Consider the following 26,066-nt stretch of genomic DNA (forward strand, 5'->3'; position numbering starts at 1 on the left):
AATATAGACAATTTCTAGCGCCAAACCCCTCCATGATGTAAATTGTGAATTTGAAGGGTTGCAATAGTTTAGGAGATAGTCAAGTTTTAGCAATGTTTACAATGTGCAGGGTTGTAACGCAGCTCCCCGCAACCCCTGTGGTGTAGAGGGCTCTCCACCTTTCAGATTACGACTTTGGTGGTGTTGGAGCAGAGTAATACGTCACTGCCCCACACGGCCAAAGTTGACTGCCGACCACCCGCCTGCCAGATTAGGATTTTTCTTCTGGCCTGGTGGGCAGTCCTTTTGTATTTTGTATTCCCGCGGGCGCACCTTTAAAAAAAGGCTTTGCAATCGGAACGCCAAAGCAAGTTTCTGCATGGGATGGACGGTTTAGTCCATGCCGTGCAGAAATTGGGTGTGCATGTTCACAGGGAGGCACACCCTGTGCCCCCCTGCATGCATCCCAGTGCACAGGGGCAAGAGGGTTGTTTACTCTCAGCCAGCCTTTTCTTTGCGGGCTCATCACTATGAAAAGGCTGGTGGTGGAAAAACTCATAATATGCTTGGCAGTGCCGCTGCAGCAACGCCAAGCATAGTGCTTCCCCAGACCGCCAGGAAACACGATTCCCTGGCGGTTGCAGCAGGCCCAAAACATTCCGCCCGCTGTACTTGTAATATAGCGGTTGGACCACTGATACAGTGGTTCCTGACCGCCACTGCACCTCCAACACGGGTTCAGTAGTACAATGGACCGCCAAGCTCTTAATCAGGTCCTTAGTATGAATAACTGTGAGATATGGAAGAGAATTGCTCATCACATTTTGCATGGGTCCCATAATTTTATATTAAGTCACTGACTATGTAGTCTGCAATTTGGCCTTTTACAACTAATGTCCTATCTGCTACATATTAGAAAAAAACCAAGTGTGGTAAAGGGCATTTTAGATGCACCAGGTATGGAGGGAATTTCTAGAAAAGAGAGAGCGAGAGAGAGGCTGCCTTACATAAGGGCACACCATCCCAAAAATGTCACTAAATCGTTTGTTGCTTTTCACAATAGGCTCCAGCACGTGTGGAGTGATTGCAAGTGTCTTTATTCATGCATGCCAAAATTGTGTTTTGGCTAATGTATAGCCTTGATCAGGATATGGATCACCATTTTGTTTCACATTTTTATACTAGTTAAAGCATTGTGTGTGTATGCTCAATAGACATAAATAAAATACTAAAGAGTAAGTGTAATTTTTGAAAGAAAGAACACATTTAGTACAATAAAAGTAATTATTAGACAGTGTGTTCATATTTTCAAGAGAGAGAAATTCATCAATACTTCAACTCTATTAATTGCCTCACTAGTGAGCAATTATTTGCAAATCAGTTTCAATAATTAACAATTAATGAGCTATATTGTTAGCTATTTCACAGTATAATTAATTAAATCCCATTTTGCCAGTCCAAAATGCAGCAAACTTTGTGACTATTACTCTTAAGTCCATTCCATTCTGTAAGAAACCTAATAAACAAAACAAACATTAAACAATAATTAGATTCATTGCTTTAATCAACAACTTTAGCGGTACAGCTGTGTTTATGTTCATAAATGTTCAAAGACCTTCTTATCTATATTTAAGCATCTTAGGTCTTTTGTGTCTAATTCCACAACATCATTTAATTCACAGTGTCTCAGAACTATTTCCCTGACTCCCCATTTTGTACAATGGAGAGTTTGCCCAGGTGTGGAGGAGTGGGCGCAGGACCTTGCCGGCCGCATCACTCATGACACCAATAATGTCTTTTAACATGTAATGAGTGATGTAATATGTGAAGTCATAAGGAGTGCATGACAGGGCACAATTTATGATTAATTCACTAAACTATAACTAGTGAATTTCAGTGCGTTTTATGTTTTTAAATAAGTTCTTAACTCATTTGAAAATCCAACTTTAAAATCACATTAACCTTTGGTTTTTTTTCAGTTTCAGTGACTTGTTTTTTTCACATAATTTAAGATGTTATTATCAAACCTAACTTGAACCAGAAATTTGCGACAGCCATTTTGAGACTTGGCTTTAGCATGAGTCTCTAGAAAAATGTTAAAAAAAGGGTCAGGGCTAAAAAGCATTTATTTTTTACATTTTCACCAAAAAACGGGGCAGAACCACTACTCTGGTGAATAAAAAAAAAAAAAAAACAGGTTCCTGCGCTTGCTTTGAAATGAGCTCTTGGGAAGGCCTGGTCCACATTCCCAAGGCTCTTAAAGCCCCGGAGACCACCTCCTGAGGCTTTATTTACATAGTGGATGGAGGCCATGTGAACTCCCCTCCTGGGCTTCCTGAAAGCCCCAGGGACCACCTCCTTCTCAGGGCTTTCATTTTAATAATGCAGAGAGGGCTGCATGACACGCCCTTTCTGGTCGTACTACAAGCCACGGGGACAACCATCTCCCAGGGGCAATACATTTAACAAATTGTGGGGAGCTGTATGGACCCCCCATAGGCCTGGGGACCACCACCTTCCAGAGACCTACACAACATATAATACTGTGAGGGTGGCCATGCAGCTCCCGTCCCGAGCCATAAACGGCACATGGGACCACCACATCCCCAGGGCCAGCCCATGTAAACAGAAGGAGGGGGGTCCGTGTGCCATATATGTCCCTAGGGACCACCACCCTCCTGCTATGTCCTGGGGTGCCCACCCCTGGGACATAGCATTTTGCTCTTACTTGGCAGGAGCTATGACAGCTCCCGCCAAGTCAGAGCAAACACAAACTCTACTCCCAGGAAACTGGAGCTGTGAAAGTGCTCCCGCTTGCTGGTAGCTGAGTTTTCAGCAGTTTGGGCAGGGAAACAGATGAAACGATTGCTCTCACAGACAGGGAGCTGCACGTTTAGCAGCTCCCCTTCTGTGAGAGGAATGCTGGCTCCGCTGGAGGTGGGGAGCCGACAGGGGCCACAGGGGCGTTCAGGCTAATTCACGGTCCACAGCAATGTGGACAGGATGCCCTGGGTGGGCTCCGGGGCAAGCAGCAACTCAAGTCCTGGTCCCTGGGGTACGGGAACCTCAGGGCTGAAATCGGCCCGGGGAGAGGGGGGGGCACGCATGATGCACTCTTGTCCATATTTCTCAGCAAAACCACATTGAAGAAAAAATCTGAAGCTGAGCATATCTACATCACACCATTTTAAAACATTTGTTACAAATATAAGGCTCATAACATTAAAATGTAGCCCACATCAACCAAATGCCTAAACAAGTCAGTCGCCAAATACTTCCAAAGTGCTTGAGTTCCCTATTACAGCTTATAAAACCTTTATCTTTATTATAAAAACTAGTTAATGTATTTTCTAAAATTGCCCGAAGGATTCTAGGAGCTCAATTAACATCTCCTTGCAAAGTAAATCAGTGAAAATTGCTTCCCTTTAAAGGCGAATGTCTCTTAATTTGTGGAGGCAAAAATATCTAAACCTTAGCAAAAGGGTAGGTAGAAAATGAATGTGGAAACCGAACACCAGTTTGTTTTGTTCTAGTGTACTCCTAGTTATTTGCTTCCTAGTCATTCATTGAGAGGCAAAGATGGACTAGGTGTCTGAATCCAAGCCTGAAACTTTCGGACCACCTACTTCACAAACAGTCTCAATGTTTCAGTATTGGTCAAGAGCAGCCACGTCTGATTTCAGATGTCCGCTTTCTAAGATTAAAGCCTTTGCCACTAGCGACATGGAAGTTTTAGACTAATTTCTATGAATAGTTCATGTTAGACCTGGCATCATTGGCATGAGTCTCTCCTCCATTTTTTCTGTTTGCCTCCTCTGTTTACGATGTTTTTGCTGGTAAATGCTTTGGGCACTGTGCCACTGCTGATCAGTGCCGCAGTGCAAGTGCTCCCTATGTGAAATTGCTGTATTGATTGAATTCCATGTTTGGCTTATTTGGTTTACTGTCAGTCCCTAGTAGAGTGCACCAGGAGTGCCAGGGCTTGTAAATACAAATGCTGCTAGTGGGCCTGCAGCACGTATTGTGCCACCCACAAGAGCGGCCTAGTAAAAGTATGTCTGAAGGTCTACCATTGCTAGACCACGTGCAGTCTGGTACTGTCACGCAGACTGCGCAAGTACACCTACTTGCCAGTCCCTAAACCTTCCCTTAACTTCATGTTAGTCACCCCTATGGTAGGCCCAAGTGCAGGGTGCATTGTAAGCCTAAGGTAGGACAAGCCTGACAAGGTTGGCATGTCCTAATAGTGAATTACAGCCATATTCGTTTTTCACTATTGTAAGGTTACCTGCTCTCCATCAGTTAGAATGGGCTGCCAGGATTATTAATGCTATAATCCTAGCGGGCTCGGGGAGCATGGTGCAATGTCAAGTTTGGTATCCCTGAACTCAGGGTTTAATAACGCATCCGTTTGTGTGGATGGTTTTTGGACTCTGTGTTTGAAAATAGCACTTTTAGAAAGTTGCTATTTTCTTGTCTAACTGTCTACCGGTCTCTGCTGGTTCTGGTGTGCGTGTGACAGGAGCTGGGTGGCTCCAGAGGTCTGAATGAGTCAGTGTGGGATGAGTGGGGCATTTGCATTGAGAGTAGGGGAAGAGTAGCTCCTGATAGCCTGCCCTGCCTGATACAATGCTGGCTCCGCCCCCCTGCCAGGCGACTGATGACTCTGTGCCTGCCTGGGACTTTCCTGGCCCACCTCCTGCCAGGCAACTGATGGCCCTGCCCCTGCCAGTGACAATGCTGGCTCCGCTCCTGCTGGGCGGCTGAAGACTCTGCCCTGCACAGTGAATAGGCCAGGTGCTTCGGCCTGGCAACACCCACAACAAACCCAAGATGGGGGGAAATTCCCCTGCATGGACAAAGGGATCAAAGCCAAAAAGGGGTATAAGAGAAGGACCCCTGAACCAAGAATTTAGATCACTTCTGACAAGGAAACCTGAACCAAGGACAAGAAGCCTGCTGATCTAAGGACTGCCTACCCCTTCTGCCAGAGTGCTGTTTGTTGGGGGAATCCTGCATTGCTTCTTTATTTTTGCCAAGGAACCAGGAGAGAGGAACTGTGTGTGTACTCTCAATCTTTGCTAAGAAAATCTCCAAGGGCTGGAAGAGTGCCAGTCTCCTGTTGAAGTCACAGGGCTAAAGGACTTCATCTGCTTAAAGTGCTGTTTGCTGGAACTTGTGAATCCAGCACCTCTGAAAGAATCCAGCAATCTCGACGCCGACTGACGCCGCCGAATCCAGCTCGACATCGTGAGTAACGGCTCCAGTGTCCCGCTTCCTCGACGCCGGCCGCCGGGCCCGATCGACGCCAGCAACAACGCCAGTGAGTAGTGAGTTCGGCTCCAGCTCCAAGTGACCTCGTGTCTGCACCGCTGCTGATCGCATCGACTTCGAGCCTTCTCGACGCCGTGAGCGCTGCTCACTCTTGCAACATCGACATCGACAACGCCGTATCCTGCTTCATTTCGTGGGCGCTGCTCCTGCCTGACTTCGGTCGACGCCGCTGCAGATCGCCCCGACTCCGAGGCTCGATCGACGCCGAAGACGCGACGCCGGACATCTCGACGCCGCTGATCATCGAGTGCTTCACTTTTCCAAGGTACTGTGTTGTGGGGGTCTGTGCGACTCCGGGCTCGACGTAGCGCTCCTCGCGGTCGACGCCGAACCTTTGGATTAACTTTGCCTCGACGTCGTGTGACTCCCGTGTGGGTTACATTGTTGACAAGAACTGTGTTTTAAAGAAGAAGAGTTGCTTTTGATACTAAAGACTTTGTGCTAAGAAGAAACCGTGCTTGAATTATTATTTTTCCTTCCAAGAGTATTTATTAAGACTGTGGTATATTTTTGTCGTTATTTGGTCTTGTGCTAAGCCTTATATAAAAATCCTTATTTTTATAATACTACTGTGTCGTGTCCATTTGTAGTGTATTCACTTTATTACTGTATGTGGTCATAAATGCTTAACGCACTGCCTCTGAGATAAGCCTGTCTGCTTTGCCAAGCTACCAAGGGGGTGAGCAGAGGTTATCTAAGTGTGTGATCCCCTTGCCCTGACTAGAAAAGGTGTGTCCCTATTTGTCAGAAGTGTATACCTCTGCCAACTAGAGACAGCCGCTTCTAACATTGGTGGGTCAGCGGTGAGGATTTGAACTTTGCATTTATGACCCATGTGCAGTGATTAGTGGTCGCTACATAGTGAAAGCAGACCATAGCGCAGCCACAATCTAATTTGGAAGGATTCTATTTTTGTTCTCCGCTTTCCTGGAACTTGATTTTTTAAACTGCCAGTTTTGACCATGAGTGATGCCGGAGTCACTACCCCTGCTGTTATTGTGGAGTAATTTGATAGGAGTAAGATCAACGACTATCAGTTAAAGGATCTGAAATCCTTTTGCAAGCAATTTAAAGTTCCTACCACAGGCTGCAAAAACAAACCAGAATATCTCAAAGCATTGCAGGCCTGGGTAGAGGCCAGAGATCCCTCTGATGCGGTGGTGGTACCGCCAGGGGAAGGGGAGGAGGAGGTGCCAGTGAATGGGCCCACATCCCCTCCTGGCAGCAGTGTTTCCTCCAAAGGTCTTTCTCCTGAAGAAAGAGAAGAAAGGACGAAAGAGCGAGCTTACAACATGGAAATGGCAAAACTTAAGATAAATGGGCAGTTGGAGATAGAGAATGCAAGAGGCAGGAGAGAAGCTGACATGGAGATCAAAAGGTTAGAGTTTGAAAGAGAGAAGTTAGCGTTTGAGCGTGATACCAGGATGAGGGAGTTGGAGCTCAAAGCTAAAGAGTTAGAATTGAATCCCTCTGGTGGCAGCATCCCATCTGTGCCTGCAGAAAGTAGGTTTTATTTTCCTAAAGATGTGATCAAAGATTTTCAGAAGAATGAGGATATTGGTCAATGGTTTAAAGCATATGAGTTAGCATTGTTGGCCCACCGGGTCCCTGAGAAGGATTGGGGAGCGGGGTTGTGGGGTCGCTTTGTGAATGAGGGAAGAGATACCCTGTTAGACATGCCTGTTGAGGATAGGATGTCTTATACTCATATGAAAGATGCTTTAATGTTAAGGTATGGCCTAACCCCAGAAAAGTACAGACAGGCCTTTAGAGAATGTAAGAAGTTGCCTGGTACCACGTGGGTGGAATATGTGTCATATTTTTGCAGAGCCATGGATGGTTGGGTAAAGGGCAGCAAAGTGGAAAGTTATGATGCTCTTTATGATTTGTTTGCTTGGGAGCACTTGTCTAATAACTGTTTTCCAGAGCTGCGCCAGCACCTTATTGATAGCAAGATATCTAACCCTAGAAAACTTGCTTAAGAGGCGGACCGCTGGGTCAGTACCAGGGTCCACAAGGGTCCAGTGGGAAACTCAGCCAAAGGTGGGCAGGGTCCCTAGCAGAAGAGTGGGGGGACAAGGGTAAACAGAGGGAGTTCCAGAAAGGGCCCCAAAGTAATCCCCAAGGGAACCAAGGGAAGGGTTCCCAGCCTCCCCCAGATAAGAAATCAGAGGCCCCGACAGGTAAACCTGTTCGTAGGGGCCCCATGACCTGCTTCGCTTGTAAGCAGGTGGGACACCGTTTTTATGATCCTCAGTGTCCCTTGAAGAACTCTAGTGCACCACCCAGTGCACCACCACGTGCCGCCCCCCGTCAGTTGGCGAGTGTAGCCCTGGGAGGGGAGGAGATGGTTGCCCATGGTGGGGAGGGTCCCGCAGAGATGTCCCTGGTCTCTCTAGGAGACATGGAATTGGTCCCTCCACACCCTCTGCCTAGTAACACTAAGAAATATAGGCAGTGGGTGACCATTAATGGCCATAGAGTGGAAGCTCTCAGGGACACCGGAGCGAGTGTGACAGCTGTCAAGTGTCACTTGGTGTCCAGAGAGCAGGTTGTTCCCCACGCATTCTACCCTGTGATAGCTGCTGACAACTCCCAGAGAGAGTGTGAGGTAGCTCAAGTTTCCTTTGAATGGGGGGAGTTTCAGGTACTCTTCAAGTTGCTGTAAGGCCCGCCATGCCTGTTGATTGTCTCCTGGGCAATGATTTGGAAGACTCCCCTTGGGCTAAGGTGGAGAGGGAGACACATTTGAAAATGTTGGGTGTGCCAGAGTGGGTGTGTGCAACCACTCGATCCATGACAGCAAGTAAGGGTGTTGATGGGGTTCTGGAGCCTGAAAGTATGGCCCAGGACCCAGCTGTGAAGAGAAGAGGCAGGGGGCGCGGGAAACCGTCCCCCGTAGTTCCCATGGTCCAGGAGGAGGCAGACCTTGAGGGGTATGCCCTGGAACCCACAGGTGAACAAGTTGCTGAACTGGGAGACCTGCCCGAGCTGACCCATTGGCAGCAGGATGGTGGTCCCTCCAGGGAGCAATTCCGTGCAGAACAGAAAGTGTGCCCTTCTCTTGTGGGTATGAGGCAGCAGGCCTCAGCCCAAACCTCAGGTGATCAGTCAGGGTCACATTTTGTTTACTGGGAGAACGACCTCCTGTATAGCGAGCCTAAGGCTGCTGAGCCTGGGTCAGCCCGTGTGCTGGTGGTACCCCAGCGCTTCAGAGCCTTCCTACTGGGTTTGGCTCATGACGTTCCTTTAGCTGGACATCTGGGGCAGGACAAGACCTATGACAGGCTTGTCACCCATTTTTATTGGCCTCAGATGAGAAGGGATACAGATATCCATTGCAAGACCTGTCAAACTTGCCAGGCAAGTGGGAAAAGCGGGCGGAAGCAGAAGGCTCCCCTCCAACCTTTTCCCGTGGTCAGTACCCCCTTTGACCGGGTGGGGATTGACATTGTTGGGCCCCTGGACCCCAAGACAGCCCTGGGCAACAGGTTCATCCTGGTCTTGGTGGACCATGCCACACGGTACCCGGAAGCCATCCCTCTCAGAACAGTGACGGCCCCCGTGGTGGGACGGGCACTGATGGGTGTTTTCTCCAGAATGGGGTTCCCCAGAGAGGTGGTGTCAGACCGGGGCACCAACTTCATTTCCAACTATATGAAGTCGCTGTGGAAGGAGTGTGGGGTAACTTATAAGTTCACCACTCCTTACCACCCTCAAGGTAATGGGTTGGTTGAAAGATTCAACCGTACCCTTAAAGGCATGATTATGGGTCTTGAAGAACCAATGAGGCGTAAATGGGACGTCCTCTTGCCATGCCTGTTGTTTGCTTACCGTGAGGTGCCACAAAAGTCTCTAGGGTTCAGCCCCTTTGAGCTTTTGTATGGTCACCCGGTAAAAGGACCTTTGAGTCTGGTCAAAGAAGGCTGGGAGCAATCTCCCAGGAAACCTCCCCAGGATGTATACAGTTACATGCTGGCCTTTAGGAACCAGACTAGGTGCTTCAGAGATCTTGCTCAGGCAAATCTGGAGGCCAGCCAGGAAGAGATGAAGCGGTGGTACGACCAGAAAGCCACTCTGGTAGAGCTTCAGCCTGGACAAAAAGTTTGGGTCATGTCCCCTGTGGAACCTTGTGCGCTCAAGGACAGATGGACTGGACCATTTAAGGTTGTGGAGAAAAAGAGCGATGTCACCTACATGGTGGACTTGGAATCTCCCAGGAACCCCTTGCGGGTCCTGCATGTCAACCGTTTAAAGCCCCACTTAGAAAGGTCCGAAGTGGGCATGCTCCTAGCTACAGATGCTGGAATGGAGGAGGAGAGTGAGCCTCTTCCTGACCTCCTGTCTACAAAAGAGCAAGATGGGTCAGTGGATGGTGTTGTCCTCTCTGACACCCTGACCCCTGAACAGCAGCAGGATTGTCGCCAATTGTTGGGACAATTCCCTGATCTGTTTTCCTTGATTCCTGGTGTCACTCAGTGGTGTGTCCATGATGTGGACACCGGGGACAGCACTCCTGTGAAGCACAAGGCTTACAGAGTGACTGACAAGGTCAGAGCATACATCAAGGAGGAGGTCTCCAAAATGTTTGCCTTAGGGGTGGTTGAGTCCTCTAGCAGTCCTTGGGCCAGCCCAGTGGTCTTGGTCCCAAAGGCTGCAGCGCCTGGTGCTTCACCGGAACTTCGGTTCTGTGTGGATTACCGAGGACTCAATTCAGTCACCAAGACTGACGCGCACCCCATCCCCAGAGCTGATGAGCTCATAGATCGGTTGGGGGCTGCCCGGTACCTTAGTACGTTTTATCTAACGTCTGGGTACTGGCAGATCGCCTTGACTGATGGGGCAAAAGAGAGGTCAGCATTCTCCACACCAGATGGGCACTACCAGTTCCGGGTTATGCCCTTTGGGATGAAGAATGACCCTGCCACCTTCCAGAGGTTGGTCAACCAGGTCTTGGCTGGACTGGAGGATTTCAGTGCCGCCTACCTGGACGACATCGCAGTGTTCAGCGCCAGCTGGGAGGAACACTTGCGCCACCTCCAGGAAGTGTTGTTGGCCCTGCGCAGAGCAGGCCTCACAATCAAAGCCAGTGAGTGCCAGATTGGGCAGGGTTCAGTGGTGTACTTGGGGCACCAAGTAGGGAGCGGCAAGGTGGCCCCCCTGCAACCCAAGATTGATACCATCCTGGCATGGGCACCGCCCAAAACCCAGACTCAGGTGAGAGCCTTCTTGGGTCTCACGGGTTATTACAGGAGGTTCGTCAAGGATTATGGTAACATTGTGCACCCCTTGACTTCGCTGACTTCCAGGAAGCAGCCACGACTTGTGATCTGGACTGACGCCTGTCAGACGGCCTTTGACACCCTGAAAACTGCAATGTGCACAGCACCCATACTCCAGGCACCCGACTTTTCTAAAGAATTTGTTGTCCAGACGGACGCTTCAGAGCATGGCGTGGGGGCTGTTCTAGCTCAGGTGAATGAAGAGGGCCGAGTGTTGAAAGTTGGACTGAGACCGTCAACATTATCGGCGCCCTCTTGCTCTCCTTAACCTTTTTGTGCGCGTAAAACAGCCGCCATTTTGAACACCATGGCTTCACTGCTCCCGCCGAGAGCCAGCGCGCCTCTCTCCCACTCCTAGCTTCGCCGGCATCCCCCCCCCGCATACTGACAACCCCCCTGCCTGCACCTGCCGCGAATCATAAAACCCCTTTTCCCCGTGTGCCCGTTCGTCTTCCTCGTTCCCAGCGCGACACCTCCCTTCTTCCCATTTATGATCCACGGCCCTTTGATGCAAACCCCTTTTCCCCGTGTGCCCGTTCGTCTTCCTCGTTCCCAGCGCGACACCTCCCTTCTTCCCATTTATGATCCCCGGCCCTTTGATGCAAACCCCTTTTCCCCGTGTGCCCGTTCGTCTTCCTCGTTCCCAGGCCGACACCCAGCTCTGCCGATACTGTTCCTTGCCCCTCCCCGTACAATAGAAAGTTCCCCCCCAGCAAGGGATCCCCGGGTTGATCAAAGCCCCCCGCCCTACGAGACCCGATCAAACCCCACACACTCCGTGAATCGGCGGAATATCCAGCTGCGCGATGATCACCACCTGTTGTGACCGGGGCGGGGACTTCCACTGTAACCTTGCGTGGGAACGGGCTGGGAAAGGGGGGGATTCTGAGGATGTCTTTCCGTACATCAAAGTATCGACGAGAATGTGTTACATGCAATAAACAGATAAACATGTGTATAAGAGGCCAGGCCTCAGGGATGCAGTTAGAGCACCTCAGAACGATACCTTCTGTCCGTTTCGTTGTGTTCTCCTCCGGAGAAAATAAAAACCTTGTTTCCTGCCTTCCAGTCTCCAGCGCCTGCCTCTTCAATAGTTTAACTTCTTTGTGGGTTCAAGAGGCGACACCGCCGGGCAATACTTAAGGATCTTATATTCTGGTTGGTAGTGCCCCCCAATTATTTTCACAATTGGCGTCCCAAGCGTGGGGCCCATCAGCGACCCATGGATCCAGTGGGAGAGGTCCTGACGACAAAGTGAACGACTGCAACGATCGGGAACGCGTCTGTCCGATAGACCCTCGTCTGACAGCCGATCATCCGAACTTCACTGGTTCCGAACAGACCTCTCTCGAGTGATCTACGGTCCTGACTGGGAACCATCAGGAGTGCCGCGAGGATAACGAAGAAGAGAGGACGATCGGGCGCTGGATTCGGAAGACAGGAAACTGTCCATGCGGTCCGGGTAAGGTCGTGTAACCACGACAAGTCGCGAAATAATTGCTTGATTGCTTGTTTGTTTAAAAAATACTAGTATTGCTCTTTTTATTTATTTGGAGATTCACTGTCTGCAAACGGAGAAACAACGGGCTCTCTCTTTGCAAGCAGTGGAGGATAGGTAGGGCAGCAGCCGTGCTTATTTTTTCTCCCCCACTCAATAATCACTTGAAACTGAACTGTTGTTCGCAAAACTATTGTTTCCTGGAGATTCCCTGTCTGCAAACAGGGAAGAGACCACCCTTTTTGCAGATAGTGAAAAGGGTAGGTAACGCAGATCTTTGCGGACCTGCTCATTCTCCCCATTGTTATTTATTGGTCTTTTGTTATTTTTGATCCATGAGGTATTCACTGCCTGCAAACAACGTAGAATAGAAATATTCTGTCCAGTCTTTGCACCTAGTGATAAGATAGGCAGTGCTGACTTTTTAGTCCCTCGTTACGAGCCGTCATGTCTGTCTTCTCCCCACTGATTAGTAGCCTGTTTAGCCCGGACCGCCTATTAGAGATGGACCATCCAGCCCCACTGGAAGGCACCCCTAATAAGGACATGTTCATGAAGCATGGATTGACCGCTATAGCCTATAGTAAACTATGGCATAAATATACAAAAAAGGGTCAAGAAAGTCAATGGCCCCTGATAGGATCCTTCGATGATGATAAAATAAAAACGCTAGAAACTGCCCTGGGTAAAAACAAGACAACACCTACTATGCTTGACAGCTTCGGCATGTGGCGAAAAGAAACTGAACAACGTAAAAAGAAAACTGAGAGTAGGTTGGAAAAAGAGCTGCGAAAAGCAGCCCACCTAGCTGCTCAGAAACTAGAAAAAGAGATAAAGGAAAGAGAGAAAGCTAAACAGAAACTAGAAATGGAAACGCCAAGCCAGTGTCCGGTTAGAACCCCCTCCATGCTCTACCCTGATTTACCCTCGAAACGACAAGCCAATGAGGACCTGCTGTTAGGTCCTCCTATCATCTACATGCCCCCTCCATATGCCCCTTCTCAACCCGTGGCGCAGCACGCGCCACCCCCAGGTACAAACGAAGGTACCGCCACAGCGTCGGCCCCAATGGCCTCTGTGCCAGCTGAACCCCTTGTATTAAAACCCGCATCAACAACAACGTTAGACGACCATGAGACTCGAGGGGCTGGCCCTGCAAGAACAAACAGACTAGACAAAGATGAGCGAGCGGGGATCGACAAAATAGCAAGGACACTGGTAGAAAGGAAGGATGATGAAGAGTACATCACAGATATGTTCAGCTCGTATACAGGGAGTCACAGACGACATTTTACCGTACGACTGTGTTATCATGTCTTGAATGCATACGAGGACCGATATCGAGACAAAGGTCCCGAGAGCCTAAGGACTCTGTACCGGAAGGTCGATATCGGGGATGAGGGCGAGTGTGACGTGTCGGACCTCCTTACGCGTACGCTTGAGGTTTTCCGCCACCTCACTGAACGAAAGCCGGGAGCTAAATCCGCAGCCCCCGTAGTGACCGAACCACCAACCGAGCAATCTAACACCATGATGCCGATACGTGAGGCTGCCCCTTACTGGGTTCCTCCTCGGGGTACAGGGACTCACGATGATGCAAACAACCAAGATGCGAAGGGAAGGGTAGTATACAACTGGGTCTACCAGCCATGGGACCGGCAAGAGATACTGACATTCCGGAAATCTCTACCCGACCTACGTAAAAACCCCACTGCCTTCTATACTGAATTGGGTACAGCCCTGGGTTCAACGATCATGACCCTGGCTGACATCGACTTGTTCTTCGGGTTATGTCTACCAGCTGATGTGTGGAAGCAAATCCGGAAAGTCGACCACCTTGAGCTGTTTGGACATACCTGGTCACAACTCGATGACCTGGACAAACAACGGGGACCAGGACAAAAGCCGTTGAAATCCATTCTAGACCTCCCAGATAAAATCGTAGAGAAATTAAAAACCCTAATCCCAGAAAAGAAAGTGGACTGGTCGATAGTAACAGCCTGTCGCCAAAAACCCCAGGAGGATGTATCGGAATACTTCTCCCGGTTTGAAACGGTGTTCTCCGATTACAGCGGCCAGGACATGACCACTGCAACCGGACACCATCTGTTTGTCCAGAATTATGTTAAGGGCCTATCATCGGAAATCTCCCAGAAACTACAGGCCAGCGAGAGTAGTTGGGCAGCCTCCAAACCTACAGCGATTCTCCAAATGGCCCAATATTATGAGCATCAGAAAAATGAAAACGATAGGGCGACAGAGAAAAAGAAGAAGGACTTAAAAGAGAGGGTGATGATTGCCAAACTGCAAGGGGTGACTATAGGACGAGACCAATACCGGGGAAACTACCAGACAAACGTCCCTAAGACTACATTTCCCCAGGACCGCACTCTGACTTCCTACAGTGGACGCACAGACCTTAGAGAAGACCAGTGCGCTTTCTGCAAAGGGACTGGCCATTGGAAATCCCAGTGCCCAGTTCTTCTGGAAATGATCAGAAACAAAGACCCCAGGGATGTAGCAAACGGACCGAGACCTAAGGGACAACAACGAGGGCCCCCAAATGACGCAACTAATGACAGATCAAACAGACCAAATATGTTCGACCGACCCAGGCAGAACCAATATCAACAATCTGACTATGACGACACTCACACCTTCGCATAGGACAGCCAATGGCGAGGGAGGGATCCAGTCGAGCTCTATGTTGACCAGCAGGGCCCTTATGTCACTGCTAAGGTCCTGGGTACCAAGTCTCCATTTCTGGTAGACACTGGCGCAACACGTAGTGCGTTATCTAAACGACTGATTCCAAGGGCACCCTTGTCTGGCTCACTCATAACATCGACAGGTTTCGATGGAACGCCCTCCACCAACCCTTTGTCTGCCCCGATTCTCTTTGACGTAGAAAACAACACCACCGACACCACGTTCTTGCTTTCCTCCAATAGCCCTGACGCCATTATGGGACTTGACTTACTGAAACACTTCCGAGCGACGATTAGGTGTTCTCAAGATGGAGTTCGAGTGTTTCTTTACGACAACCCCGTTCTGCTTAGACATTGTTCCCCCCGACACATGTTTTCCATCACCGACGTTGACGCGTCCCTGCTTGACACTCTACCTCCGTATCTGTGGGCCAAAGCGGATTCGGACGTAGGGCGTATGTTAATTGACCCAGTGCACATTACTGTCCGACCAGACGCAACACTCCCAAAACTCCCACAATATCGGATATCGCCAGAGGGCGAGAAGGCATTGGTAATGATTATCCAGTCACTGATAGACGCAGGAGTGGTAGAGGAAGTGGTTAGCAACGTTTGCAACAGCCCTATCTTGCCCATTATCAAGAAGCAGGGAGAGGGAGATGAGAGAGCATACCGTTTCATCATCGACCTCCGAGAGATCAACAAAGTGGTGGTACCCCAGTACCCTGTGGTCTCAGACATCACCACCATCCTGACCTTGATTCCATCCACTGCCACCACCTTTTCCGTCATCGACCTCAAGAACGCATTCTTCTCCATCCCCATCCACCCAGACAGCCGATATCTCTTCGGCTTTACCCTAAAAGCCCGCTCATATAGGTTTTGCCGAGCGCCTCAAGGCTACACGGAAAGCCCTAGCATCTACAGCCAGGCCCTCAAAAGACAACTAGACCAAGTCCAGTTACCCGACGGGGTGGTGTTGGTACAATATGTCGATGACATCCTTTTGGCAGCCGACACCACCCCTCTAGCGGTTACCGCCACCATTCAACTCTTGCGCTTCCTTGCGGAAAATGGCCACAAGGTCTCCAAGAAGAAGTTGCAATTCTGCCTACCCCAGGTCACTTACCTAGGCCACCTTTTGTCCAAAGATGGAAGAAAACTCACCCCTGATCGAATCCAAACCATTCTAGATACCCCTGTCCCTAAAACCCAGAAGCAGGTTCGCTCCCTATTAGGCCTCACCTCCTTCTGCCGACAATGGTTACCAAACTTCAGCCTCGTTGTAAAACCACTGCTTTCTCTGCTAAACAAAGACGTCCCTTTCCCACTCCCTTGGACTCCTGAGTGTCAAACTTCCTTCACAGAACTGCGAGATGCCCTTTGCTCAGCCCCTGTCCTGGGTACCCCTGATTACAGAAAGCCCTTCTCCCTTTACACTCACGAAAGGGAGGGGTGCGCTTTATCTGTCCTGACCCAGGCCATCGGCCCTAAGCAACGACCGTGCGCTTACTTCTCTGCCACTCTTGACCCTGTCGCCAGAGCCTTGCCTGCCTGCCTTCGAGCTGTAGCTGCTGCTGCAGTCTCTATCCGACAGAGTGAGGGGATCGTACTCTCGAATTCCCTCACGGTACTGGTACCCCATGCAGTCGACACCCTCCTGAACCAAACCAAGACACAACATCTGACGAGTGCACGACTGACTGGATACGAACTGACCTTACTTGCCCCCCATATCACCCTGAAAAGATGCACCACACTGAACCCAGCAACTCTGTTACCCCTGCCAGAGAACGATCCCAATGTGCACCCCGTACATGACTGCGTGACTCTTACGGACGAACAGACCAGGAGTAGGGTCGATCTCAGAGACACAGCTTTCCCTGACCCCGACGGGGAGTTGTGGGTGGACGGTTCTTGCATCAAACTCTCCGATGGTACCACTTCCGCTGCCTATGCAGTCACCACGGCTCGAACTATAGTAGAAACAGCCCGCATCACCCAGCGATCTGCCCAGGCAGCGGAACTGATTGCTTTGACGCGAGCCTGCATCCTGGCAACAGGAACCACAGCGAACATTTACACTGACAGCCAGTATGCCTTCGGGGTGGTTCACCATTTTGGGCTCCTCTGGAGGGAGAGAGGATACTTGACCTCACACGGCACACCCATTTTGCACGGGGATTTAGTCTCCGCCTTAATCGAAGCTGTCCTCCTCCCCAACAAACTTGCCGTTATCAAATGCCAGGCACACAAGAAAGTGACAGACATTATTGGACAGGGAAATGCACTAGCCGACATCACCGCCCGAACGACAGCTGAAAATAGAACGACAACACATATGTACGTGACCAGGTCACAAGCAGAAAACTGGACTGACGCCAAGGACACAATTAGAGACATACAAACGGCTAGCACACAACACGAATTGACTGAATGGACACGGGTGGGATTGAAAGACGATGAAGGCTGCTGGCGGACAAAAGACACGAACAGATGGTTGCTACCTGATTCGTACTTGATTCCCATATTAACCATGGCACACTCCCCTGCCCACATAGGATCAGCCCCCATGATCGAACTTGTCTCCAGGGTTTGGCACAATGACAAGATCCCAGATTCCGCCAAACGCCTGGTCCAACAATGCTTAATATGCCTGCAACACAACCCCGGGAAAGGAACTGTAGTACCCCGGGGGGGATTTGGGGTCCCAAACCACCCATTTGAAGTCCTGCAGATGGACTACATCCAGCTAGACAGATGCCAAGGCCTGAAATATGTACTCGTCGTGGTGTGCGCATTTAGCAAGTGGGTGGAAGCATATCCAACCCGTGACAACACCGCTATGGCCACTGCAAAGGTTCTGTTAAAGGAGTTTTTCCCCCGTTATGGCCTCTGTCGTGTTTTATGGAGTGATAATGGCCCCCACTTTGTAGCCAAAGTTATCCAGCTCATCCTAAATGGGCTGGGTATTAAACAGAAATTCCACGCAGTCTTCCACCCTCAATCTGCTGGGCTTGTCGAACGACACAATGCCACACTAAAGCTTAAACTGGCCAAAATAGTGGCTACGACGGGCCTGAAATGGCCAGACGCCCTCCCATTGGCATTGCTATCGATGCGCTCTACCCCCACCCGACATCACTTAACCCCTTATGAAGTTGTCTTCGGTCGACCCATGAGCGTCTGGTCTGCCCCGAAACCAACTTCCATTCATGACGTTCCGGATGTCCTAATGTCTGATTATCTGTACAAATTGACTGAAACTTTGTCTGTCCTTCATCAGCAGGTGCAGCAGGCCATCCCCGATGCTTCCAGGGGTCCGGGTCACGCCATACAGCCGGGGGACTTCGTGCTGATCCGAAATTTTCAGCGATCAAAGAGTTTGGAACCCCGGTGGACGGGCCCCTGGCAAGTGCTGATCACCACTCGGACCGCACTTCGAGTGGAGGGGAAGAAACACTGGCTGCACGCTCATCACTGCAAAAAGGTCTCTCCAGCCCTGGCCACGACAGACACCGTCAACACCCAAGAAGAGCTCCTGAACCAGGACCGACCATCGTTGAACTGCTACCCTGATACTGAGACACTTGAACTTTCAAAACATCCTGACCCCACTGTGCCATCTCGAGAAGGGTATTTCCTGCGTCGAAAGGAGGGAGCTTCGGCTAAGTAGGCCACGGACTAGGTTAAAGGATCTCAGAACGGTGACCCAAACTACCAAGGGTTACCCGGAGAGAAGCTAAAACTAAGTCTGTGGTCCTGCCCACTACCGAGCACCTTGAAGACGAAGATGATGGAAGCGCCAGATAAGAAGATGATGGAAGCGCCAAATAAGAAGCCGACGGAGACAGCAGGAAATACCCACTACAGAAATCCGAGAATAGACAGACTCCATAGCTCAAAGACAATTGCACTCTTCATCGTAATCCTCCTCTGTTTTCTCCTCATGACTACGCTCTGGATTATGGAAGAACACGCACCTGCTCACGAAACATTCCTAACCACTGCTCAGCCTACCACCATGAAGGAACATTATCTAATTTCGCTCTCTCCTCAACTAAGAGAGAGGCGAAAGGAGTTTTGGAACAACTCTTTCGTGCAGCTACTTCACCAGCACAATCTTGCCACCAATACCACCAACTGCTGGATCTGTGGGTTGCTACCCCATGCCACTGGACATTCAATACCATTCATCCCTTCACCCTTCTCTGTCCACGGCTCCTGCCTTGCCTGGCTGATCCTCCTGCAAGAGAGCTATACGGGCAATGCCACCTCCAGCAGAACTGCAGCACATTCTTCTCATGGGGCCGGGCGAAACAAGACAAAGACACACTTCTGCCCGCTGACCCCCAGCGACTCGAACCAAATGGACATCCCGGCTAAAGAACGAATCGAAATGCAGGTGTTCAACAATCCAACCAGACCCACCTTCTCCTATCTGCGGAAACGAACGGCTGCCACTCTGACTGTGGCCCTGACGGTCATCAACGTCACAGGCCACATGTGTGTAGAAGGACTTGGGACACAGCTGGTGGGTCGCAGCGCTTGCCGCTTTACCAGAACTCTGGATTCCACGGATCCACCTTCCTTTGTGTCATCCCCAAACATGTATTTCATCTGCGGCACGAAGGCCTACACCTGGCTCCCCAAAGGCTGGGGGGGCACTTGCTACATCTCCTTCGTCCTTCCTCCAACTTATGTGGCCCCAGCGAATCACCACAGGCAAAAACGAGCCAAAGACGTTGAGCAAGCCGACTCAACAGGGGCGCAGTTCCTCGATGCTATGAAAGGACTCGTCCCCCTCTGGGGCCCGATGGCAAACAGCCGTGCCATCCGACATTTGACTCAGGCAGTCGAGACAACCATGAACATCACAGCGGGCATCTTTGCCAACAACACTGCCGAGCTCCAAGCGGTCCGTTTGGTGGCTCTTCAGAACCGCCTCGTTCTAGATGTGGTTCTGGCGGACCGTGGAGGAGCATGCCGCATTATTGGGTCCAGCTGTTGTACATACATACCGGACAACTCACCCTCAGTGTACAAAGCCATCGAACATCTTCACAGACTCTCTTCGGAAGTTCACCAAGAGCAAGAAGAATGGTCGCTTGGTGGTTGGTTCTGGGACACCGTCAAAAGCTGGGGCTGGAGACTGCTCACCATTATCCTGATTCCCGTAGTTATAATATGTGGCCTATGCTTAGGAATTCAATGTTTGCCACCTATGTGTTCTTTATGTGCGAGTTGTATTTTTCCCAAAACTGTGGACATTGGAAGCGAACATATGAGAGCATTGTATGATACCGAAGTTAGGAATTTGATGAAAATTGACATTGAGTAAAGCAAGGTGGCTAGATATGTTGAAAAGGGGGGACTGTTGAAAGTTGGACTGAGACCGTCAACATTATCGGCGCCCTCTTGCTCTCCTTAACCTTTTTGTGCGCGTAAAACAGCCGCCATTTTGAACACCATGGCTTCCCTGCTCCCGCCGAGAGCCAGCGCGCCTCTCTCCCACTCCTAGCTTCGCCGGCATCCCCCCCCGCATACTGACAACCCCCCTGCCTGCACCTGCCGCGAATCATAAAACCCCTTTTCCCCGTGTGCCCGTTCGTCTTCCTCGTTCCCAGCGCGACACCTCCCTTCTTCCCATTTATGATCCCCGGCCCTTTGATGCAAACCCCTTTTCCCCGTGTGCCCGTTCGTCTTCCTCGTTCCCAGCGCGACACCTCCCTTCTTCCCATTTATGATCCCCGGCCCTTTGATGCAAACCCCTTTTCCCCGTGTGCCCGTTCGTCTTCCTCGTTCCCAGGCCGACACCCAGCTCTGCCGATACTGTTCCTTGCCCCTCCCCGTACAATAGAAAGTTCCCCCCCAGCAAGGGATCCCCGGGTTGATCAAAGCCCCCCGCCCTACGAGACCCGATCAAACCCCACACACTCCGTGAATCGGCGGAATATCCAGCTGCGCGATGATCATCACCTGTTGTGACCGGGGCGGGGACTTCCACTGTAACCTTGCGTGGGAACGGGCTGGGAAAGGGGGGGATTCTGAGGATGTCTTTCCGTACATCAAAGTATCGACGAGAATGTGTTACATGCAATAAACAGATAAACATGTGTATAAGAGGCCAGGCCTCAGGGATGCAGTTAGAGCACCTCAGAACGATACCTTCTGTCCGTTTCGTTGTGTTCTCCTCCGGAGAAAATAAAAACCTTGTTTCCTGCCTTCCAGTCTCCAGCGCCTGCCTCTTCAATAGTTTAACTTCTTTGTGGGTTCAAGAGGCGACACCGCCGGGCAATACTTAAGGATCTTATATTCTGGTTGGTAGTGCCCCCCAATTATTTTCACACGAGACTTACCTGTAGCCTTCATCAGTAGGAGGTTACTTCCCAGGGAACAGAGGTGGAGTGCGATAGAGAGAGAAGCATTTGCTGTGGTCTGGGCGCTGAAGAAGCTAAGACCCTACCTGTTTGGGACTCACTTCCGGGTTCAGACAGACCACAGGCCCCTCAGATGGTTGATGCAGATGAGGGGTGAGAATACAAAGCTGTTGAGGTGGTCCATTTCGCTACAGGGGATGGACTTCACAGTGGAACACCGCCCTGGCACAGATCACGCCAATGCTGATGGTCTGTCCAGATTTTTCCGCCTTAGTGATGAGGATTCCCTAGGGTAAGGGTAGTTCTCCCCACATTTCAGCTGGAGGGGACACGTGTTAGACCTGGCATCATTGGCATGAGTCTCTCCTCCATTTTTTCTGTTTGCCTCCTCTGTTTACGATGTTTTTGCTGGTAAATGCTTTGGGCACTGTGCCACTGCTGATCAGTGCCGCAGTGCAAGTGCTCCCTATGTGAAATTGCTGTATTGATTGAATTCCATGTTTGGCTTATTTGGTTTACTGTCAGTCCCTAGTAGAGTGCACCAGGAGTGCCAGGGCTTGTAAATACAAATGCTGCTAGTGGGCCTGCAGCACGTGTTGTGCCACCCACAAGAGCGGCCTAGTAAAAGTATGTCTGAAGGTCTACCATTGCTAGACCACGTGCAGTCTGGTACTGTCACGCAGACTGCGCAAGTACACCTACTTGCCAGTCCCTAAACCTTCCCTTAACTTCATGTTAGTCACCCCTATGGTAGGCCCAAGTGCAGGGTGCATTGTAAGCCTAAGGTAGGACAAGCCTGACAAGGTTGGCATGTCCTAATAGTGAATTACAGCCATATTCGTTTTTCACTATTGTAAGGTTACCTGCTCTCCATCAGTTAGAATGGGCTGCCAGGATTATTAATGCTATAATCCTAGCGGGCTCGGGGAGCATGGTGCAATGTCAAGTTTGGTATCCCTGAACTCAGGGTTTAATAACGCATCCGTTTGTGTGGATGGTTTTTGGACTCTGTGTTTGAAAATAGCACTTTTAGAAAGTTGCTATTTTCTTGTCTAACTGTCTACCGGTCTCTGCTGGTTCTGGTGTGCGTGTGACAGGAGCTGGGTGGCTCCAGAGGTCTGAATGAGTCAGTGTGGGATGAGTGGGGCATTTGCATTGAGAGTAGGGGAAGAGTAGCTCCTGATAGCCTGCCCTGCCTGATACAATGCTGGCTCCGCCCCCCTGCCAGGCGACTGATGACTCTGTGCCTGCCTGGGACTTTCCTGGCCCACCTCCTGCCGGGCAACTGATGGCCCTGCCCCTGCCAGTGACAATGCTGGCTCCGCTCCTGCTGGGCGGCTGAAGACTCTGCCCTGCACAGTGAATAGGCCAGGTGCTTCGGCCTGGCAACACCCACAACAAACCCAAGATGGGGGGAAATTCCCCTGCATGGACAAAGGGATCAAAGCCAAAAAGGGGTATAAGAGAAGGACCCCTGAACCAAGAATTTAGATCACTTCTGACAAGGAAACCTGAACCAAGGACAAGAAGCCTGCTGATCTAAGGACTGCCTACCCCTTCTGCCAGAGTGCTGTTTGTTGGGGGAATCCTGCATTGCTTCTTTATTTTTGCCAAGGAACCAGGAGAGAGGAACTGTGTGTGTACTCTCAATCTTTGCTAAGAAAATCTCCAAGGGCTGGAAGAGTGCCAGTCTCCTGTTGAAGTCACAGGGCTAAAGGACTTCATCTGCTTAAAGTGCTGTTTGCTGGAACTTGTGAATCCAGCACCTCTGAAAGAATCCAGCAATCTCGACGCCGACGGACGCCGCCGAATCCAGCTCGACATCGTGAGTAACGGCTCCAGTGTCCCGCTTCCTCGACGCCGGGCCCGATCGACGCCAGCAACAACGCCAGTGAGTAGTGAGTTCGGCTCCAGCTCCAAGTGACCTCGTGTCTGCACCGCTGCTGATCGCATCGACTTCGAGCCTTCTCGACGCCGTGAGCGCTGCTCACTCTTGCAACATCGACATCGACTACGCCGTATCCTGCTTCATCTCGTGAGCGCTGCTCCTGCCTGACTTCGGTCGACGCCGCTGCAGATCGCCCCGACTCCGAGGCCCGATCGACGCCGAAGACGCGACGCCGGACATCTCGACGCCGCTGATCGAGTGCTTCACTTTTCCAAGGTACTGTGTTGTGGGGGTCTGTGCGACTCCGGGCTCGACGTAGCGCTCCTCGCGGTCGACGCCGAACCTTTGGATTAACTTTGCCTCAACGTCGTGTGACTCCCGTGTGGGTTACATTGTTGCCAAGAACTGTGTTTTAAAGAAGAAGAGTTGCTTTTGATACTAAAGACTTTGTGCTAAAAAGAAACCGTGCTTGAATTATTATTTTTCCTTCCAAGAGTATTTATTAAGACTGTGGTATATTTTTGTCGTTATTTGGTCTTGTGCTAAGCCTTATATAAAAATCTTTATTTTTATAATACTACTGTGTCGTGTCCATTTGTAGTGTATTCACTTTATTACTGTATGTGGTCATAAATGCTTAACGCACTGCCTCTGAGATAAGCCTGTCTGCTTTGCCAAGCTACCAAGGGGGTGAGCAGGGGTTATCTAAGTGTGTGATCCCCTTGCCCTGACTAGAAAAGGTGTGTCCCTATTTGTCAGAAGTGTATACCTCTGCCAACTAGAGACAGCCGCTTCTAACAGTTCACTTATGTTTATGCCATTTTTGACACTCGTCTCCACAAACACTGCTTGGATAGAATCTGCATAGTCATTAGCATCTCTTTCCAAGACATCTATGATGTCATTAAGATCACACTTGTTTCCTGCAATGGCTAAAACAATGTTGGGCGGGCGTGCTGGTGCAGTTCTTTTACCCAGTTCTTTACCATCAAAAATGTGTCTTCATTTGTGGTGTCATATACAATGATCGCTGCTGCAGAACCAATATAGTACATTGAAGCTAGTGCGTGGAACCATTCCTGCCCCGCAGTATGCCAAATTATAAATTTATGAAGTTCACTCTGGTACTATACTGTCTTAGTCATAAATGATGCCCCTATTGATGGATTGATGTTAGGGTCAAAGATGACTTCCACAAAACATCATACTAGTCTTGATTTACCAAATCTCGTGTCCACTAACAAGCAGACCTTCAGCTCATGCAGGGCCATGGTAGGTGGTAGGCTGTTCCTTTCTGGTTGCCTTCTAGTCCACCTTCACACACATCCCGACCCCTGCAGCCATCATGGAAGAAGGCTGTACAATCCACATCAGCTGAAGCCCTCCCCTATTCAATTGTGGAGAGAAACGGTGGACCCTACGTTGATAAATGGCCAGGTACAGTTCCATTCTAACACTGATTCTCATTTAACAAAAATCAAACCTCAACAGAAAGCACTTAGAAATATAAGCATAACAGGGGTCCGAGTTTAAGCTTCACTTCTGTAAAGTACAAATTATCCTACCTTCTGTGGCTCAGCAAAGGCAAAGCAAGTGTGTTTTATCTGTAATTCCACTCTGAAAAACCATCTGAAATCCTGGATGGAGGTGAATGTGTCTTTAATGTATCACAGCACAACCTCTTCTGTAATGACTGTGACGAGAGGGTTCTTTCTTTCTGGTGAGAGCAGAGTTCACGGTTCTTCCTTTTAAATACCCTAAGTATGCAAATACCCAAAATTCAGAGCAGCACTCACACACCCACTCACAGACACACATAGTCACTCACACAACCCACTTACAGACCCACTCACACACTCGTGCACACACTCATAGCCCCACTCAGACACTTATGTTAAAATTCACAGACCTACTCAGAGACACATGCATCCACCTACAGACCCACTAAGAGACTCATGCACCAAGTCACAGACCCAGTCAAACACTCAATCATCCAGACAGGTACTCATACACCCACTCACACAGTCATGTACACACCCATACAGTCACTCACACAACCACTCTCAGATCCATACAGCTAATCACACCCACAAAACCACTCACACACTGACCCACAGACCTATACAGCCACTCACACACTCACTCTCTTACTGTTAGGTGACTATGACAATGTCAGCGTTAGTATAGCTAACTATAACCTGCGCCAACAGCATGCACTGCTTATGACCTCACATGTTACATCACTCATGACCTATTCTAGTACATCATTGATGACATCTTAAATGACATCATAGATGACATCACTGAAGACATTACTCAATGAGTGTGTTAGTTTGTTTCATAGTTTACATAGTGGCGGGTAGCTATCATATTACTTTTCTATCTAATTCTGTACTGCCTGTGTTCAGCTAATGGGTGTAGGTGTTTACGCAACATATGTGCTTCTAATGCAATATAGGTGTGTAGAGGTAGTGAACAGTGTTGGAAAATGACCCTCTCTGAAGGATTACCCCAAAGGTTTTGCCTTCCACCTCTTTTTGCTGAATTCCTTTAGTTAGATTTAGGATTCTGAGCATGTTTCCACTGTCAACCAGTGCTAAAGTGCATGTGCTCTCTTCTCTAAACATGGTGTAACTGATTTACACCTGTTTGGCACAGTTAATGTATCTGTAAGCCCCTAGTACACTCTGGACCTTTAAATTAAATGCTGCTAGTGGGCCTGCAGCACTTATTGTGCCACCCACATAAGTAGCCTTTTAATCATTGTCTTGTGCCTGCTACTGCTGGGCATAGATGTGCAGTTTAATGCCACTTCAACTTGACATTGAGAACTACATCCCAAGCCTTAAACTCACCTTTTATTACACATATGTTACCCCTAAGGTAGGCCCTAGGTAGAGCACAAGGCAGGGTGCTGTGTAAGTGACAAACAGCTAAATTCTTTTTTCACTACTTTGAAACCTACTCCTCTTGTAGGTTAACATTGGGAATTCTTAA

General features: G+C 49.7%; 1 protein-coding gene and 1 pseudogene across 1 annotated transcript in view; one reads left to right on the top strand and one right to left on the bottom strand.

Moving 5' to 3' along the window:
• The window catches only part of DNAI4 (dynein axonemal intermediate chain 4), a 496,013-nt gene that overhangs the window by 200,424 nt on the left and 269,523 nt on the right, over nt 1-26,066 (top strand). The window lies entirely within an intron of this gene.
• Nucleotides 1,417-24,343, bottom strand: LOC144807863 (ras-related protein Rab-22A pseudogene; annotated as a pseudogene).

Source organism: Lissotriton helveticus, chromosome 1_2 (genome assembly GCF_964261635.1).
Source record: "Lissotriton helveticus chromosome 1_2, aLisHel1.1, whole genome shotgun sequence".
Lineage (NCBI taxonomy): Eukaryota > Metazoa > Chordata > Amphibia > Caudata > Salamandridae > Lissotriton > Lissotriton helveticus.